This window comes from Parus major, chromosome 4A, assembly GCF_001522545.3.
Source record: "Parus major isolate Abel chromosome 4A, Parus_major1.1, whole genome shotgun sequence".
Lineage (NCBI taxonomy): Eukaryota > Metazoa > Chordata > Aves > Passeriformes > Paridae > Parus > Parus major.
In genome coordinates, this window is record NC_031772.1 from 16919889 (window position 1) to 16940415 (window position 20527).

The 20527-nt window shown below is 39.4% G+C and overlaps 1 long non-coding RNA gene across 2 annotated transcripts; it reads right to left on the reverse strand.

Moving 5' to 3' along the window:
• Positions 1-16934: 16934 nt before the first annotated feature.
• On the reverse strand, positions 16935-20303 carry LOC107203826. Of its 2 annotated transcripts, XR_001521370.1 has the most exons (5): positions 20165-20303; positions 19486-19554; positions 19312-19395; positions 18096-18301; positions 16935-17860 (listed from the first exon to the last, which is right to left on the reverse strand). It is a non-coding gene; the product is annotated as an uncharacterized LOC107203826 (long non-coding RNA). The 2 variants fall into 2 exon arrangements; XR_001521369.1 differs by having other exon boundaries at positions 16935-18301.
• Positions 20304-20527: the final 224 nt, after the last annotated feature.

A 20527-nucleotide genomic window follows, 5' to 3' on the forward strand; every position in this document is an offset into this window, starting at 1 on the left:
AGAATTACAGAATATTTAGGGTTGGAAATGACCTAGAAATCAACTTGAACAACTTCAGGTTGTCTCTGTCTTTTCTCATTTGCCTCACACTGTCATTTTGTCAGACTTTAAATTCAGTGTTTTGGTGCCATGGGACATGAGTTCCCATATCCCACTGATCCTTAAGACAGAATATCATATTTACCAGGAATTAAATCCATTTTTTTTCACTCTGTTCCTCCTGAAAGCTTTCCTACTCGAGTATGACTTTAACAATACCGTACATATTTCTCTCCCTCAATTAGGAACAGATTTAACACACTGAAAATTGCTGCTGGCAGGAGCTGTGTATCAGTAATTAGGTGTCACCTCCATGCCCTGGAAAATGCTCTTAAATACAGCAACACTGAGCAGTGGACAACTGCATCAGGTGACTCAAGAAATCAGCAGCTTATTATTTCCTGAAATGAACTGAAAAATGTTAGTTGTAAGAGACAAATAAGATATAAAATCCTGTGACCGTTTCTTAAAGCCTGCAAAATAGGGAAATATTGCAGAATTTAATTGCAGCATTAAAATTGGGAAATACTGCAGTAAATGAACAGTTAGATCAAATTCTGTATTTCAAAACATGAGTTTCTGCCCAACTAATCACTTGCAAGAAAATAAAATAGAAATACAGGTACAAGACTGAGGCTTTTCATGCAGATACAAAACAGGATAACTTGGAAAGGCCCCAGAGTGAACAACTGAAAACTGCAGGTTCCAGAGCAAGAGATACTTCCCATTTTAGCTAAAGGATACTGCCTTGTGCCTTTTTTTTCCTCTTTATTTGGATGGCCTTTTCCCAAATTTCCAGCTGGAAAAGCTATAATAATAGCTTTTCCAACTGGAAATAATGATGCTTTTGCAACTGAATATGATGTTTGTGCAACTGAACATTACTGGGGAGATTTCTGGGTGGGATTTTTTGTCTCCTTTTTGGTGTTTGTTTGTTTGTTGGGGGGTTGTTGCTGTTGGGTTTTTTTTTTTTTTTGAGTTTTTGGTTTTTTTGGGTTTTGGGGTTCTTTTTTTTAAATGGAATTTAAAGAAAACTTGATTTTGTGTTAAAAGCTTAGGTGGAAGCAGTCAGCTGGTTTCACTGGCTCTGTGAAAGCAATAATTGGCAAGATGCAGAACAGCCAGGAGAAGAGTAACTGAGCCAGTTTTGAGTTGTATTATGCACAGGGTGAGTCACTTCTGCAAAAATACTGAGCTCTATCAGTGTACAAGAATGCATTTGGTGCATTGGTTTTTCAAAACTTGCCTAAATTGTGACACAGCAGCCGAGAAAAGGCAGATAAAGCTCATTAATCTTTATTAAACAGTTTAAACTCTCTGGAGGTGAAGACTTTTCAGCCTGAACCTGAAACTCAGTGTTGCTGCTGTTAGCAATGATGCATCACTACACCTTCCCCTCCCATTTGGCATTTACACTGGAGCAACTTCTCCTCCTGTGATAAAACATCATTTCTGTGTACAGCTGTGACCTCCTGGGGGTTTGCTGACAGAATGCTCATTTGTATGTAATCAGCCCCAAAATGCATTTTGTCCCATGACTAAAAAAAGGTAAAAGAGTCACTAATGTGGTCTTTTAGCCCTAACAGATTTTAATACCCCGTTTCTTTATCGCATATCAACTTTATTATAATACAGTAATTACACAGGGGAAAAAAAAAGTAATGATGATAATGTCAGGCACATTTAACCTCCCTTGGTGTCCCATGATTCTCCACACTGAGGGCTCAAGGAAAGGCCTTTCCTGCCTTCCAGATAACTGGATGAGTGATTATCCCCCTTGTTAATGGGCAATGATAGAGAAAAGTCCTCCATATGGGCAGAATATTCATGAGGGGGCTGCACCAGCCGAGATAAGGACAGAAGATGCCACAAGCAATCACTTATGAGAGCACCAGGAAAGAAATATTCACTCCTGGGGACACTGAGCCAGGCTGGGGGGCTCTGGGTGAGGCTGGCAGGAGGACAGAGCCATGGCTGTCATTGGGGACAGGGACTGAGCCCAGGGCTGGGTTTTACCTGTGAACAGTGCTTGGCACCACATCCTTCTGCTGGAAGGTGGCCCTGCCCACCAGGCAGGGACTGGGGGATCTTTGAGGTCCTTCCCAAGCCAAATGGTTCCATAATTCCATGAGAATTTCAGCTGCCATGTGCCAGGGTGAGATTTACCTCCACCAGGAATCCCAGCCCCAAAGCTCAGGGACTTGTCCAGGTTCAGGTGCACGGCAGTGGATTTCTTTGGGAGAAGAATTGTCCCCACACCTGAAGGGCTGCCCCTTATCAGAGACTCAGAGAATATTCAGGTCGAGGTTTTCAAGAAAGGAATGGCATCACTCTCATTTTTCATCCTATTTCAACAATTTCTTCCCAAATGGGATGGATATCTTGATGTTTTTAAATCTTCCTATGTCAATAATCTGAAAAATACGCAATTTGCCAGTCAAAGGTTCTGAAGATTTTGAGATCTGCTATTTAATTTATTTTTTTTGGTTAACATTTCTCAATATATTTAAAAATTAATTTCTTAAGAAAGAGAAGTAAGTTATTATGAAAAGAAAATGTCATGTTGATAACTGTGACATTTCTCAATTAAATCCATACATGGGAGGCACTCTCACTTTCTCCTTTTACAGATTGATGACTTCTTAGGCCAATCACACTGTGGAAAATAAACTGATGGTCATGGTTCTTATTAAAGCATCTCTTCTGACCACATAGAACAAGACTCCAGCCCAGGAAAGTTTTCCTAGAAGAAGTGAATTATGGTGATGGGGGATGTGGTATTCCCTGTCATGGTTAATGGCTCCTCCACTCTCTGCTGTGGCTCTTTCCATTCAAAGTCCTTTTGAATGGCAATGTTATGCACTGAAATAACTTGTGTAATGTGATCAGCTCAGCCAGGACCAGCCATCATCCACACTGCTTTGACAATAATCTCACTTCCTTGACACTGATTTTAAGTGAAAAATGGGTTTCTTATTACACAGACTTCTGTTGGTAAAAAAAAAATGACAAAAAAACAAAAACAACTTTTTTTTTTTTTTTCATATGACAGGTTTTTGCTTTCATTAATAAAAAAATATTTACCATAAAGTCTTCCTGGCCAGCACATATAGTTGGAGGAAAAAACCCCAAACAACCAAAAACTGACCTCCCAAAAACGCTTTCCTAATTCTATTCCACTAAAATAAAGCACCAAAGCTGAATGCTTTTCTCCCAGCCTGCAAAGTAGCAAAGCTGAGTATTTCATCATAAAACTGGATCTGAACTGATTGACCTGAAGTTCTGTTGAATTCCTACCAACCTGAATCAAAACAACTTCAGTCACCACCAAATCTGAAAGGATTTGTGTTCGAGCAGGTACAAATTGATGGAAATTCATGGTTTAACTCACATGGACAGGCAAAGAAACAGTTTCTCACAGAGTAAGGCTGTGAAAAAAACAGATTGAAAAACGTGTGGTCACTGAATTGAAAAGTTTTTGTCTTTTCCCCTGAGAGGAAAATGCCAGCCTGGTGTAGAGGCATCAGGGAGGGGCAGCTCCACCTGCACATCTCCTCCTTCCTGCTCCTTCTCCTTCCTGCACTGCCACCAAAAGCAACTAAAAATCAGTATAAAAACCTTGTAGGACCCATTTTGGCACATCCTACAGCCCCCTGGAGATGTCACAGCTGGGATGCACACACACACAGGCTGGCTCATGGAAGAGACTGGAAGATTTCTCAGGATGCCAAGTCCTGAGCTCTGGAGGTGCTGGACTGAGTGTGGATGTTCTGTGCCAGCATTTCCAGAAGTTTCAGCCCCACAGCTGAGGTGGAGCTGTGTCTGAGGGTTGTGCACATCTACCTGCAGCACCAAACAATATTTGACCTTTCTTTACACACAGCAAATGTGTTTTATTCTTTTTTTTTTTTCCCTGTATCAATAGAAACATAATTTTTGTTATTTCCAAATGAAAAAAAAAATGTACTAGATTTGAAAACTATTTCTGCAGAAGTCCTTTATCTGCCTCCCTTCAGAAGTGCAGCAAATCCTAATATGATTTATCAAAAGTCCTTGCTTCCAAAAGGCATTGTGGCCACTGAAATAATGAACTACTTGAAAGTCACATTTAATTTACTTCCAAAGAAACAAGCTAGCATTGCTCAAGGTTGCTGGGGAAACAGGAAAGCTGCTTTAGATCAGTTTGCAGCAGAGAAGACTTGCTGATATTTTGCAATTTGTACACGTTCACCATAACTTTAACAATCTCTTATTTTCAGAAACCCATTTCTGATTTTGTGCTAAATATTTGTCTTCATTCCTACAGCATGGCCTTGTTTTCAGTTGTGGATTCAGATTCATAAATCTGACTTAAAAATAAGCAGGTTTATCACAACTGTGTACATGTTTCTTCTTTGGGGGCCCATTTATCAAAGAATGCATCCAATTTCAGCCCAAAAGAAGCCCACAGTAGGCACAAAAATCTCATTTCTTGGGAATCCACAGTACCAATGATGTTGGCAATTTCAGCTGGTCAGGCCCTTCCCAAAATCTTTTATAAATCTAAAGGCCCTTAGACTTTCCTGCTTTAAAGAAAAGTTCTAACAATTTCCAGAGTTGTAGAATTCGGTTACTGCGTTCACTTAGTGCTCTGCCATCAAGAAAAAGAAAATCACATTTGAAGCCACGTGCACAAGGCAAGCTCTGCTAATCCTTCTCCTGGAGACAAATCAGGACCCCCTTTTCCATCAGTTGCAGTGCACAGATGTGACTTAACACTCACACATCCAATTTTATTCCCATTTACTCAAAGTTGCAGTGGTGGAATGAATGGAGCAATGGAGAAATGGGGAAGCCTGTCCTTGGCAGTAAGGGAAGATAAAACAGGTCTGCAATGTTCCTCCCTAAAAGAGTTTCCTCACAATATCCAGTTTTATCCAAGAGATCAATCTCCTAAAATCATGTCATGATTTTACATGAGTTTCATGTGTAGGGATAGAAGAATTCTCTGTTCATCGTTGTTTAATTATGACATTATTTATCTTTTGGAGTCCCAGGGTTACAGCAAGTGTAAATTAAGTTCAAAATTAACAAAGGAAAATATTAACCAAAATTAAAGTGCTTAAAAGAATAGATGGCATTGAGTCCAGATTTCTCTCAGTCTCATAGAAACACAATTTAGAAAATAGCCTAAAACAAGAGATCCAGAATATCTCTGATGTAGTTCCACCTCGGGTCTTGTTTTTTCACAGATGCTTAAGCAGTTGGTGATGTGTTTTGAAATATCTACCAGAAAAACCCCAGTTTTTCTACCAACGCACTTCCAGTCCAGCTCTTGGACATAAAACTTAATCTCTACCCATTTTCTTGGTTTTATTCATTAATTTTCATCCATACATGTCATCAAAGTGCTTTTTTCCCCCCCTCCCTATTCTTTGCCTAATTACACATTTGGAGACTTTTGGTGACATTCCATCAGATGCTCAGTTTAAATGTGTTAAATTATTAAACTGAATTATTTTCTGGTTTAAAATCACTGTATTATTTAAGATAACCATAGTGCTGTCTTTGACAGAACACTGTATTTTATTTCTTTAAATCGTGGTGCTTTTATCCAGTAGGATGAACTGAGGAGAGAAAAAAGCAGAGGGATGCCAAAGGTAACTGGAAGTAAGAGTGGAGGTTTGGACCAGGTCAGCTTTGAATGCAACATGGACAATGAATAACAGAAACACGGAGGATTGAGAGGAAAAGTCTCCGAGAAACTGAAGATAAGGTAAAAAAAGGGCTCGTTGAGAAAAGATGTTAGAAGAGAAAGATTTACTTTCTAAGGCCTGGGAGGGTGTGAGCAGGAAATCCGCTCCTGCCCCAGGGCATGCATGCCTCCCTGGTGCTGGGCAGGATGGGGGACTCCTGCCTGCCCTGGAAATGTGTCCTGATCCCAGGGAATCCTGGAAACCTGCCCAGAGCTCACTGCCCATCCCCTCACAAATGTAAATGTTGTGATGGAGGATAACAGACCGATAACACAGGGGTGGGGACCTGGGTGTGACCCTGAACGGGTCCATCCTGCTCTATCTGATCATAAAATTATGTTCAGAATCGTTTTCACCTAAAGCTTTCAGAGCTGAGAATGTCCCTCCCAGATTGTCATCTACAGGAGGAGATGCAGAACAGAGAGCTCTAGGAAGGAGAAGGAAAATGGAGATGCAAAAGGATGTTATGGGACCAAAAAAAAAACCAAAACCAAAATTGCCAAGTATAACTTGATTATTCACTGATAGCTAATTTAGAGCATAATCATCTATTCCAACCTGAAGAGTAAACCCCCAGGAGAGGGGGGTTCCGTGGGACTCAGGCACAAGGAACTGGTTTTTCCTGGAGCATTGATAGATTAACAAACATAAAGGATTCCAGGAAATCCTCTTCCATGTTCCTTGTGACATAAATTATATTGCTGATATATTGCTACAAAAGTGGGTAGCCAAGGCAAATTTCAGAAAGAATTCTTGGTGGCCATTTACTGAATAATAATAATGACAAAATGCCATCTAAAAGCAGCCTTGCAATCCTGGACCGGGAATGATTCACTAATTAAAATTCGCTTAGGAAGTATTTCACAAAGTAATTTACAACAGGATTATGTACTTTGTATTGTCTTCCCTCTGGTGTTAAAATCAATACATTCCTATGGTTTGACAGCATTCTTCATTGCTTAAACATTACCTGGAATGTTATACCAGGTTAATTAATGGAAAAGAGATTTTATGTGAGGGTGAAAAATTAAAAGGAAGACAATTAATAAAAGAGAAAAAGATCAGGAGCTAATTAGGTCCAGTCGGTCCCCAGGTTGGCTCACTGAGGGCCAATACTGCCATACTTTGGTTTATTATAGAGTAAAATCAGTGTATTTTCTATTGATTGTGTTTTTATCTGATGTGTGTTAGTTACTGTGAGGTAGTGCCCACTCTGAACAACACCTCATTACCTTAAAGCTGGATTAATAAGGCTAATTGCAAAAAACAAGTTGTTTTTTTGGCCACAAAAGCAAGCAGTTCCACCAAGAAAAGTACTGCCCTGTCCCCCTGAATTATCTTTAAGATAATTCATTAGATATCTGGAGGATAACCTTGTTTTCTTGAGGGAAAACCTCTAACAGCTGCCATTGCTCAGAAAGCACCATCTGATAACACTTTTTCTATTCAGAATACTTTTCACCTAAAACCTTCAGAGCTGAGAATGTCCTTTCAAGATTGGCATCTACAGGAAGAGACGCAGAACAGAGAGAGCTCTAGGAAGGAGAAGAAAAAATGGAGATGCAAAAGGAGGTTATGGGACCAAAAAAAAAAAATAAATAAAAATTGCCAAGTGTAACTTGGTTATTCACTGATAGCTAATTTAGAGCATAATCATCTACTCCAACCTGAAGAGTAAACACATTAACACTGAAAAACATCACCTACTGGAATAAATACAGGTATTTATAACAGTATTAAGAGACTCTATTAAGAGATTTCTGAGTTTTATACTGGGAAAACTCCACTTATCCACTGTTAAAACAAATTTGTGAAGTGCAGACTCCTTCGTGCCTGTAGCCCTAAGAATTACACAACTGTGAATAATCACACTCAGAACAGGGCAAAAATGGGTAATTATTATCTCCATATTGTGTTATTGTACAAATTAGTATATCCTGCATCTCTTTGGAAGGAAAATGAGGGAAAAAATATATTTTTGTGTTGTTTTGTAGACCCAGCAGACAATAAACGGATCCCTCATGAGAACACAGCAATGCAAAGTGTTGCCTTGGGCCAACAGAAGAAAAAAAGAAAAAAAAAAGGGGGAAAAAAAAAAGAGGAAGGAAAAGGACAAAATGAGCAGGGAAAGCATGAAATTCAATGGAGAAAGTGATTTAATTGCATGGAAAAAGAAAGGAATATTAATACGGGGGAAACACTCCAACACTCCTGTGTGAAATTAAGGGTGTATAACAGATAACAGAAAATACTTTTTTTTTTTTTTATAAAAAAAAAAAGAGCCACGGTAATGTCAATTTAATTGAAAATGCTGCTAAATCTCCCTGTATTACATTAGTGTGCATGTTAAGATTGGTGTGTCCATAAAGGCACTCCAAGAGGAGCACACAATGCCATGCTAATAGGGTTAGGTGCTCAGAATATAAGGTAACATAAGTGCCATTTGATGCAAGAGTTGCTAGGGAAGGCTATTTTTTTTTTTTTCCCCTTGCCTGTTAATTAAGTGAATTTAGTGCTTTTGAAAGGTGCCAGATTGACAATCCCGGGGACTGAAGTTCTCTATTCATGGAGCCCAGGCGAAGCTTCCTGAGGCTGCCCCTCAACCTTGACCTGCAGGGCTCACCTCCAGCGATGAGCCGGGCTGGGGCTCGCTCCCAGCCGCTCATTCTGCTCCTCTCCGGGGAGGCTGCTCAGAAAGGTGCTAATTAGGGCCGATTGGCAGCCGGGGTTTTGTGCCCGAACACCTGTCCATTAGAACCGGGAACACCCGCTTTTCTCCTGGCCCCTAACGAGGGAGGGCATTTTCCAGCGCTGCTGACCCGGGGCTGAGGGAATAGGGACAGCAGAGGCAGCTCAAGGATTGCACCGGCTCTCACACAAGTTTTATATATATATATATATATATATTTTTAAAGGGAGTAAATGGGAAAAAATATTTTTTTAAAATATGATATCCATCCAGCTGCCTTGATGACTCCTTTCCCAGAGCTCTCCTTCTTGACTTCTGCTTTTGAAATGGGAGTTCTTTCATGGCTGTTGTTCCATTTTAAGAGAATGTGGAAGGCTCAGGGCAAAACCAGAGAAATGCAATAAGTATTCCAGCAAAGCAGCTCGTGCTGCCTCAAGCTGATATAAACCTGGAGAATGGCAGTGTTGGCACAGCCCCCACTTCCCTCTGCCATGGAGAAAGGGTATCCGTGTCCATTGGAGAAAAGGAGCAGTGGGAAGGGTCTGCTGTTGAATAAAACATTCCAAAGGACCAAAGCTGACTTCTGCTTGCTTTATGGCTTCTTCCAGGGCACAGCTTACAATACTGGTTTTGCCAGAACCACCAAAGCTCCTAGATTTTTGGATGACTGGATGCACATAATGACATGTCAGATAACTTCTTTTAATTCTACTTTGGTGCAGTTTCTATTCCCTGGTGATGATAACCATTATCAGTTTAAAAGCAAAAACTCCCTGAAACCCTGAGCCTTTTGTAATTTCTTGCCTTTACTTGATTTAGCAGAGACAAGTCAAATAAAATTCTCCCTTTAAATAAGGGAAGGGCTGAGTTGATGAATCTACACTAACTAATACAGCACAGCTCACTTTGAAATAAAAGATTCTTTAAATGTGTATGTTTTGGGTTGTTGTTTTTTTTTTTTTTTTAATCAGAAAGGGCTGACTCCAAAGGGCTGACTCCAAGCCTTTATTCTTTTTCACCTCTGTAAAGGTGCAATAGAGATACAGCAGCTCAGTGTTCTTGACATCAGCAAACAGGCTGAAAAAACATTATCAGGAGAGAGCCAATCTCCTATAACAGTTGAATAGAACTCACCCTGGTGATAAAGGTTTGGGTGAAAGATGAAATGAAAAATGTGTCTACAGCTGCCTGCAGCAAAACCTGCTTTTCTGGAGCACTTTTGCCCCTGTCTTGAGTGTTCTGTTGAATGAATAGTGGGTGCTTTATGTCACTTTATTGCTGAATGGAGCAGTCTACTTAGCATGAACTTTTTGATGGCCCTACCTTCTGAAATGGTGTGCAGAGGTTTTGTGGATTATGCATTAGTCCCCTTTAACTTTCCACTTGAAGATAACACGGGCAGCAGCAGGTCTAATAAAGACTGAGCAGAGAGAGGCAAGCCAGCACCAAAACCCTGACATTTTTGCTCACAGAAATAATTCCAAGCTTAGAGTTCATCACCTAAGTGTGATATATGGCATCACATCTGGGGCAGATGTTTGGTGATATTTCTTCAATTTTTCTCAAATCTCCTTTGAATACTGGGAAATTTCCCCTTGGTTACTCCCCAGTGTTTTCAATCTGCAACAGCTCCTGTACCTAAACATTCAAATAGTGAAAATCTTGCACTAGGTCCACTTGCTCTCTTAGCAGAGGTTTCAAAAGATGGCTGTGAGTTGAGAATCCCTTTAAAACTGTGATAGCCACATAAAATTTTCTTTAAAATATGCCCAGCCTGCTAAGAATGCCACAAGAGTAAGTATTAACTCTTGTTTCTCTTCAATCTTTTGCATTGAGGTCACACTGGGGCATCATCCCAGGTTTTCGCTTCTTTTCATTGAGCAAATTTTAAAATATTTAAATTAAAAAACAAACAAACAAAAACCCAAACCAAACAAAAAAAACCCCAACAAATGGTGGGACAGAATGCCAAGAAAACTTGAAACTCAGGATTTGAATACTGAAATAAAATATTCATCTTTCCATTGCACAAAACCAGTCCAACTTTTATCACTGGTGCTCATCCTAGGAATCATCTCATGGTATTTGCCCCCATAATGTCCAAGGTGTATTATGGACATTCCTGGATCATTGGTTAAATTTTAGGATAAACTGACACAGAATTTTTAGGATGGTGCTGGGAAATAATGAAGGGTTCATCAGAGTAAATGATCTTCCAACAAAGAGCTGAAGTAGCCTGGTGACAATTAAGAGCCACAGTGAAAATTAAGAGAGGTATTAAAGGATATCAATCCCATGAATACTGACACGGATATTTCTGCTGTCAGCTGACAAAAACAAAGTAATTAATTGTTCTAGTAAATAAGGTGATGAAGACACACACACACAGAGCCTGGAATGAAAAAAGCAACACATGCAGGACATGTCCTCTCTTTAAAGAGTCATTCTCAATGCTAAAGCTGATTTGATGAGGACAAAAGGAATAGCACAGATGAATCAAGGTCAGAAAGGTGAGTAAAAATAAGACAGTTATTATGTCTTTTCTGAAAGCAGAAGCAGATTAGAAAATAGGTCAGGGAGCGCAGGGAAAACGTTATTTGTATTCTGTCAATTTGCAAAGGACATTCAAAACTGAATGCAGTGAATTTGTAGTAACCTCTTATTCTAGTCCTGGGGAGTGATGTATTCCATATTATTTCCTTTTATTACTAGTACTACATTAAATTTTTAAAAATATTTTCCTGCCAAAATCAAAATCCTATGGTGATGAATGCTGCACAACCAAGCAGTAGGAGAAAGTTTCTGCTGTGAGAACTGTGGGACACAAACAAAAAGTAGGAGCACTGGCAAGAGGAGGGGATGGGATTTGTCAGGAGCCATGTGGCAAAGCAGGAAATAAAGCTTTTCTCCATTTCCCAAAGTGGTGCCATACCCAGGAAAGACACAGGCACTTAGCAGAGCCACTAAATATTGCTCCCCCAATGTGTCAGAGTAGTTGTATGATAACAGACATTTCTTTAGTTGTTTGGAAATTGGTAATTCATGGTTTTATCCACTACCTGCTGTCTTGGGTTTAGCCTGAATTCCTCAAGAAATAAATCTAAAGTGTACTGAGGGAGCTGTTTAGTCTAGAGAAGATTGAGAAAGGATGTCATTAATTCACATATATATCTCCAAGGAGTGTCAGGGGATGGTGCCAGACTCTTTCCAGTGGTGCTCAGCAACAGAACGAGGTGTAAGTTTATAAATAAAACACAAGAAGCTCCACCTCAGCACAAGGATGAGCTTTCCATGGTGGGTGCCAGAGCACTGGAACAGCTGCCCAGGGAGCTGTGGCATCTCTGGATTCATCCAAATCCCACCTGGATGTGTCCCTGTGTCACCTGCCCTGGCTGGGGGATGGGGTCAGTCTGGACCATCTCCAGGGGTCCCTTCCAAGCCCAGCTGTTCTGGGATTCTGTGCTGCCTGGGGAGGTGGAGAGGGGCAGGGAAAAGTGCTCAGTTCACTCCAGACTCCCAGAGTTCAGATAAATCTCACACAGGGGCAGAATTCTCAGATGTTCCACGTTTTCAGACTTTCATTGATGAGGACAACTCATGTAAAAAGCCCACACCATCTTCCTCTCCAAGAGCCCAGGCATCATTTCCATCTCCCACCATCACTTCCATCTTTTACAGACAGCCAGGATTTCCCACCTTTCACACTGGAAATGTCAGTAGACTTTCTACCTCTACTGGAACTCCTTGCTCATAATAATTATTGCAACCTGTGCACAGAAACAGCTGATTTACAGCTCATAAACAAGCCTTAAATGCAAATCTCCATTTAATTCAAGAGGAGGTGGTTGGGGCAAATCCTAAAATCACTGCTGCCTTTCCACACTATTCATTGAGGGACGTGCTCCCAGAGCACTGCTGGCTCTGCCTTGCTTCTAAAAACATTTCTGCAGAAAATGGATGGACAGATAAACCCAAAATCTGTTGTTAACAACTGGGTAGTGAAGCAAAGCTCTCAAAATTATACCCATAAATGTATTTTTAGTGCAAAAACAACTCTTATATAAAAAGGCTTGATTTAAAAAAAAAAAAACAACAAAAAAAACCTGCTAATTTTAATTGTTTTAAATTCACCACACAATATATTTTCCTTAAAATGAAGTAAACATATGAAAAAAAAGAAAAAAATTGTGTTTCAAGTAATATTTTTTTTAAAAAAAAAAAGTCACAGTAAATATATTTTAACTTGATTTGAATACCTCCGTGTTGGCTTTAGAAAGCAAAGATTTCCACAGTAAGAGATATCACAATCTGATTTTGAAAACAATGCGAGATTGCCTTAAGATTGTATTTTTCTTCGATTATATGAGGAAAAGATAAATACAACTAATTTTTTACATACACACAAAAATACACTAAAAGCCATAGGAATTGTATTGTTTTGCTTTCAAAGACATTTAAAATTAGTTTTGCATTCAAGAGCTTATTGCCTTTCCCACAGACTTCCTCCAAATTCCTGCAGCATGTAAGGGAAATGCTCCCTAGAATGCAGATTTCCTGGTGGATGTGTGGATTATTTTTCCTTAATCTCAAGTATCAATGACTGGAATCTTACCCTAAATAAGGAGCTGACATGTGTAACTAATTTTCAAAAGAACTTTCTTTAAGCTTATTACCAAAGCAACTGCTTTCATTCTTAAGATTTGGGCAATGTAAGTAAAGGTAATTCCTTTACCAAACCCACATAAAATGCTTTATTACGCTGTGTACTAGCCAAAAAAATTAGTAAATTGTGATATATTCACAAAAATTACTTCACTGTTTTATCACTTTATTTCTAGTCAGTATTTATTGTGGAATAATGCAGGAAAAAGTTTTCAGTGTGTTGCCTTTGCCATTAGACATATTCAAATGAACTGTTTCTATCCTTAAAATATTCAGCCACTGACTAAGATGCAATAAGACATTAATATCGTTAAAAAGCTAAATTCTTGAGTTTTGGCTGTGTAGATTTTGTGTGGTTTAATTTTTATTGCTATCTTTGGTTTTTAACCTCTTCATGTGAGCTGTCAAAAGAGAGAATCAAAGCAGAAGGGAACAGATCAAGATTGGAGCAGAATGAGAGCAGGGGCACAGCGTTTAGAATTTAACAAGGCCAGTGATAAAAAACTTCTGATCATACAGTGATTTGTTTCCATGGGAGATAGAGCTCTCAGGATCATTTTTTAACACCATAATTTATAATACTTCACATAGTTTTGAAATTAGTTTTTTTCTCCTCTCAATACCTGTTGGTGTTTAATTTTCACAGGATTTTTTTATTGAGCTGAGCCATGACAATGACACTTTAGGAACTTTAAGGTGGCTTTCTGTGCACTGCTTTGCCCACAAATGCTGCAGAGAAATGGAAATAGGAAGTCCTCTAAAATACACACTGCTCCTGCACAATGAAGTTATTAAAATTGTAGATACACAGCCTGCAGGTTAAGCTGCTCTATAATAAGAGGAGCTGTATTTAGCAGCTACAAAGGCACAGCATAATTTCTTTCAGAGGCAAAGACATTCCTGGGTGGAAATGAGCGCAGGAAAATTCTCAGCTATTAATTATTTTACTATTTGTTCATTGGGCCAAAATGGATGGAATTATGTATAAATATTCTTCATTTGACTTTTCCTCTCAGCCACTTGGCAGTAGTTCTGGCTGCTTCTGGAAGGAGCCAAGTTAAAGTTGAGGGTTACACAACAATTAAGGAAAAAAGTAGGAGATAATTTACCTTCTGCCTCTCCTTCTTTCCTTTCCTTCCTCCCTCCTTGTCTCTTTCCCTGAAACAGTTAAATTAGAGCTGTTTACAATATCAGACCAAAATATGAAAATATTCATAGTGACTTGAACTTATGGAATCTTAATTAATCATGTGCATTGTTTATGAAAGTTCTGTAAATGTTTCTTGCAGGGACAGCCAGTGAAATTATCACTGCCATTTAGAAGGTTTTTGAGATATTTTAACTTTTGCTTTAGAGAAGGAAGCAGCTGAAACCTCTGGATGTAGGAATCCACATGACCAGAAAAAAACCTGAGGATTTTACCCACTGTGTGCTCACTCAAGGCTGAGGGATGGTAGACAGGAATTTACCTGAAAACTCACACCAGTCAGGGAGCTCCCCTTTCTGGTTGTTTCTTTGCAGGAACAGGACACGGAATTACTAAAAAGTGGTAAAATGCCGTGAGACTCGCTGTGCAAGCAGCTGAGCAGTAACAAACAGGACCTGCATCAGTAGCTGTATTGTAGACTATTTTCTCAACCTAAATATATTTATGCAAGCATGCTCAAGGCTGAAGCCTCTCTTTTGTTGCTGGGCCACAGATCAGTCTGCTCCTGATTTAAAATGCATGGCTGAGTTTAAAACTTTAGTAAGGGCCAATCTCTGAATAATCCTTTAAGGATTATTGTAATTAAGGGACTAATCCTTAGATGCTTCTTAATTTGTGTCCGTTTTAAAATCGAGTGCCACTTCTTTCATCACAAAAGACAGAAGAAGAGCTGAAAATGACAAAGGTTTAAATATTAACAGCCTTTCCTGTCACCTCATGCATCTGAGCAACCCAAACAGGTAGAATATTTAAAACCAGGAGGTCATTAAAACCAAACCCGAGCACAGAACCCCAGCCCACAAAAAAGCAGGACTGCAAACCAAGAGGGATTTTAAACCTGGGGATGTGTTGATGGTGACAAACATTCTGTGCACAGATAAGGCAAACAGAGTTTAAGGACAGACATTTCAACTTGTGAACGCTCTTTGCATGAGCCCTCAAATGCTTGTTTGCATCAACCCTCCCCTTCTCCCCAGTAAAAGCCTGTTTGAAGAATAGTGGCAGCAGTTTTTCTAATCACCCCAGCATTTATATTTATTGTTTATCATGGAAAGAGTGAATTGGGCAACCCAAGTTGGAAAATTTAGCAGAGAGGGAGATGTTAAAGTAATCAAATTCTTGATACACATGAAGGAAGTTTCATGGTGTAATCTAAGGAATGTTGAGGCTGAAGGACCAGGAAAAGGAAGCAAAGGGGTGGCATTGCTGGGCTAAAACACCTGCCAGCAGTGCACTGGCTGTACCTGGGATCAGCTGCCGTTGCTTAAAGGTGCTCATGATCTCCGCAGTGTAAAAAAGGAGGCAGGAAAACCAACCAGTGCTACAAGGCTTGGAAACAGCCTCTCTTCCCATTTCCAGTCTAGATCTGGGCAAGACACAGACCTGGATGCCTCTGTTCCTGCATCTGTAAAACAAGAATGTTTATAAATATTTACAAAGGAAAAAAAAAACAAAAGCAAGCCCACCCTAGGGATTGCTATTACGAGCAGAAAGAGAGGTGAGAAACAAGCAGCTGATGCATCTCGTGCTGTGTTACATTTGTGTGGACATGCAGCACTGGAAACTGTGAGAGTTGGAACAGGAGTGAGAAATCATTAGGGGATGTGGGAAAAGGCTCACTCTTGTTTATACTCCTTGGGAATAGCACATCTTATTTTTATTTCTCCCTGAAACATGTAAGTATTACAAAGATTCCATGCTGGATGTTTTGGCAAGCCTGCAAGGGCAGGTGTTCAACATTCTACAGGCTCCATAAGGATGATTGCTCTATGATACACATTTATCTTTAATATAGTTTACAGAATTGGGGTTTTTGTTGTTGTTGTTATTTTTTGTGGGTTTTTTCCCTTTTTTCTGTGACGGATTACATTGTGCTTTATGGAAATGTAACATTTTGTATGAATGGCTGGCAGCAGCCATGTTGCATAGCAATGAGCAAGACAAAGTAGCTCCACTCTTATTTGCAACTGGCTCAGACCTTTCCATTAGCAAATTAAAATCTGTTCAAATTTATTTACTAATATATTAGGAGAAGCTTCAGGCTAACCCCTGTTGACCTGTATTATATAGCAAACAACTGTAGCAGTGAAAATAATTAATAGAATGCATTGCACCTCCTGCTTGTTTCTCCATCACAGCCCGGGGTCGGCTGCAGAGTGGGTTTGCCATCTGCATTCTGTTACAAGGCCACATTTACTTAAAAATTATCAATTATATTCTGAAATTACTTCTTTTAATTGAACTCTCCCTATTCAAGGCATCCCCTGTTTTAAAAGCTTCTGAAAGCACGTACATGAAAATGTTTTCCTTTTCAAAACTTAAGGGGAACTTGCTGAATTAACTGTGGATGCAAAAGGAGCAAATATGCAACAACAATTCCTTGTTACATCAGTTAATTATTATTATTATTATTATTATTATTATTATTATTATTATTATTATTATTATTATTATTATTATTATTGTACCACATTTGTGTCATTCAGGTGGAAGGTATTGCAAGACGGTTTTTTGTTTTGTTTTTGCTATTATAATGTTTTCCAGAGAAGCTGTAGCTGCCTCATCCCTGGAATTGTCCAAGGTTGGGTTGTATGGGGCTTGGAGCAACCTGGGATAGTGGAAGGTGGAACTTGATGAGCTTTAATGTCCCTTCCCAAATCATTCTCTGACTCTATGGATGAGAAAGAAACACAACTGGTGTTCATTAAAAAGCTTGGAGTGTTACTCTCATTCAGCCTCTTCATCCTGGAGAACAGCTAATTCTGAGGTCTTCATCTAATTGTTAAAAGAGAAAGCGATTATGAGACATAGAATGATAAAAAAAGGAGTTGTGGGGAAAAAAATGCATTTTCCAGCTGCACAGACTGAAGTTTAGGTGTTAATAAAGTAAATGCTGGGGGTGTGTAGATGCTTCCTTTCTATCAACTCAAACAGTACAATAAAAGTTGTCAGAGTGATCAGCTGGTAAGTCTTAACCCTACACAACAAGCTTTAAGAAGGAAGTCAGTGTGCCACTTTAACATCTCAGTGAAATATTTTTCTATGTGTATATAGATATAGAAATAAATTTGCACATTAATGGCCATGGTGACAAATTTCACACAGTGAATGTAGGCCTATTTTATTATTATACAAACAAAACCAATCATGATCTCTGGAAAACGTGCATTTCTAGACAATTTACTTAGTTTTTGATAACTTCCTTTCTGTATAAAGGCAAACAGATTAATTAATGAGCGCCAGATCATCACCCTTCAAATGTCTTTAGAAAAAGAGATTCTTAACAATCTTATGTTTATTTCTACAAACAACAGAAGATCTTCTCTAAAATAGCTAGAAAATCTAGTCTGATTAGGTGTTTTTATTACAATGTATTTAATATATAGAAAGAAGGGGTATCAGTCATTATAGGTCGCTGTTGACCTCTTGTGGTCCCATTCTGTGGTTACAGGAAAACTCTGAGGCCAGCCAGGAGTTGGATATCGATGCTCCTTGTGGGTCCCTTCCAACTCAGGATATTCTATGATTCTGTAATTCCTTGATAGCCAGAAAATCCCTTGAATTTTCCCTTTAATCTTAAAAAACCCCAGTATTATTGCTGCAGCATAAGACTAGAATATTAATCAAAATTCTTAACAGTTGTGTTTAAATTCTTTCAATTAAAAAAAAAATAGAAAAGGACTCTCACTGCAGTAGCCAGCTCTTTCTTTTCCAAACTGGAAAAGAACAGAAATTACAAGAAAAAAAAAATTGAAAAGGATACAATACAACACGATGTTCTTCCTCTCTATTAAGTATTCAGCTAACCAAGAAGTAACAATTAGCAGCAGGAGAAAAGGCAATCAGTGATGAGCTGTGTAATTACTGGTCTCATCTGGAGAGCAGTGAATCCAACGGGGATCAATCCACTGCTTCCAGCAGTTTGACTGGAGTTCTGCTGGGTCAACTTATTTACACGGCAGTCTTACCCTAGCAGGCAGACAAACACAGGCAATTAATTATTTCCTTATCACTGGTATTAATATTGTGTTTGAATGTGTTAATCTCTTCAAACAAAGCTTGTGAGAGTCAGTGGTTTGTTTTGGAGGGGAAACAAGAGAGGAGGAAGATGAGAAACAAAATAATGAAGATCCAGATTACTTCCAGCACTGATAAATCAGCATTTAGGCCCCTCCATAGGACAGAAGCCGTTCTAAGCAATCATTCCCTCTGGAAGCTCTACCAGCTCTTAACTTTCTGTGCTAGTGAAAGATTATCTGATAAAAATTCTATCTCTATATTCAAGTGAAAAAAAACTTGTTTAGAAACTCCTGCTGGTATATTGTCTGCTTTCTCACAAAGAAAACCAAACCCAAACATGTTAATAAACAGTTGAAAGAAAGCAGCATAGTTCTAATTGTTACTAAAAAATATAAACACAGCAGAAGCCCCCTCCATCTCAGTAACAGCAATTGGAATATTACTGAAAAAACAAAAGTCTGTTGAGCTACACATATTTAATATGAAGATTTAAATTTGCACTTTTATGCTAAGCAGGAACAAGGACAACAGTAGGTGATCCTATGGGGTTTTTCTTCCCTGCAATTTCATGTTCCTGCTACCTGTAAAGATAAAGCAATCCAAAATATCCCAACATGAAAACACAGGCATTGCTCTAAAAGCTAATTAATATTCTATACAATTGCTAAGTGAAAATAATTAATTTAAAATCAATAGATGCTGTTGTGTCTGGTATCCCTGTTTTATCTCCTGGCAGCCACACAGTGCCTGGTTCAACCACTGTGACCTCTCTGCGACTCCAGGCTGCAGAACAGTGCCCAGCTGGTTTTCCCTGGCTGGGAGGGTGAATGGGCAAACAAGAACCCTCTCCTAAGGAAGTGAACATAATCCTAAACCGATTTAAAGAAACGGAACTCTGGTAATTCACAGAAATGCCACGAGGTGGCAAGTTAGGACTGCATTAAGTGCCTTGTACTCACAGCTGCAGCGAGGGAAACCTCAAACTGCAATCGCTGGGATGGGAAAGGTGCCTTCATAAGAACCATTTATGCAAACTAATGTTCCTGTCAAAAACAAAAGGAGCTTTGAATAACAACAATAATTTTGGAATTATTTTCCTTTCTCTGTCTTTAAACTTAACAGGATTCACTCACACACTTCTCAGTGGGAAGGGTTGTCAAGCACTGGGACAGGCTTGGAGGTAGGTGGTGACATCTCCATTCCTGGAATTGTTCAAAAAACGCATGGATATGGCAGTTAAGGACATGGCTTAGTGGTGAGCATGGTGACAGTGCTGTTGGTTGGTGATCCTCGAGGCCTTTTCCATCCTTAGTGATTCTATAATTCTATTTTCCACAGTCATTTCTGTTTTGTTTTAAATAATAGCAAAAATAAAGAACCTCATATCACAGTTTCTAACTGTGTAATTACAAAATATATATATATGACTGTTCACTTTCAGTGGAATGGACCCAAAACTACGTGATTCAATTGCAAGTAAATGTTTTCTCTTTCTTGAGGACCAAGCCATGGTAGCTATGGGAATACATGCCAGGAAATGTTTAGCATCTGCACACACACGTTTGTATCTGAGGGCATGGAGGATCTCCACCCTACACCAGAATTGCTCAAGTGCCAAAAAATCCCATGACTTTCTGAAAAATCCCCCTTTCTGACAAGGGGAATCTTTGTGCCTTTAATTGATGGAGGGAACCACAGGAGCATTCCCAGCTCCTCACTGGGAGCAGGACAGCTCGTTAGTGGTACGCCACCACCAAGAGTTTATGGTTTATTGTTACATGTGAATACGTCCTATTAACAGCATGAATTTACTTGAAAATTGTCTTCTTGAGAAAACAGAAGGGAACAAAACTGTTCTTCCAGTTGTGTCACGGAGATTCTTCACTTGTTTTTTCTCCTGTTTTCCAGACAAGTGATGCTCCAAAGCAACTGGAGCAGGTGACCTTTGGGCCTAAGGAGTGACTGATGATGTCTCCCCCCCATTCCAAGTCTCCCCCAGCCCTGTCTCCCCCCCAATCCCAGTTTCCCCAATCCCAGTTTCCCCAATCCCCGTTTTCCCAATCCCAGTTTCCCAGTCCCAGTTTCCCCCAGTCACATTTCCCCCCAGTCCCAGTTTCCCCAGTCCCAGTTTCCCCAGTCCCAGTTTCCCCAGTCCCAGTTTCCCCAGTTTCCCCA